Source organism: Patiria miniata, unplaced genomic scaffold, assembly GCF_015706575.1.
Source record: "Patiria miniata isolate m_02_andy unplaced genomic scaffold, ASM1570657v1 HiC_scaffold_10, whole genome shotgun sequence".
Taxonomy (NCBI): domain Eukaryota; kingdom Metazoa; phylum Echinodermata; class Asteroidea; order Valvatida; family Asterinidae; genus Patiria; species Patiria miniata.
The window spans coordinates 18,790,488-18,790,721 of record NW_024037048.1 but is presented as its reverse complement, the minus strand read 5'-3'; positions in this window follow the sequence as shown (position 1 = coordinate 18,790,721).

The window sequence follows — 234 nt, the reverse complement described above, 5'->3', positions numbered from 1 at the left end:
TTATACATTTTGCAACTTTGACTTAATTCTTTAAAAGACCTGCTTGCATTTTACTCAAACTGTTCATCAAAATTCATTCCGCAAAGTCTGTGAGTACACATTTCGGTACTCAAAAATACTCATCGAAATATTCTGCTCACCCTGTATGTTGAAATCACAAAACTAGGTACTACGCGTTAAGTTACGGAAGACAGATAGTGCCACTCAATGAGTGTGAATATATTTCTTTGGTGC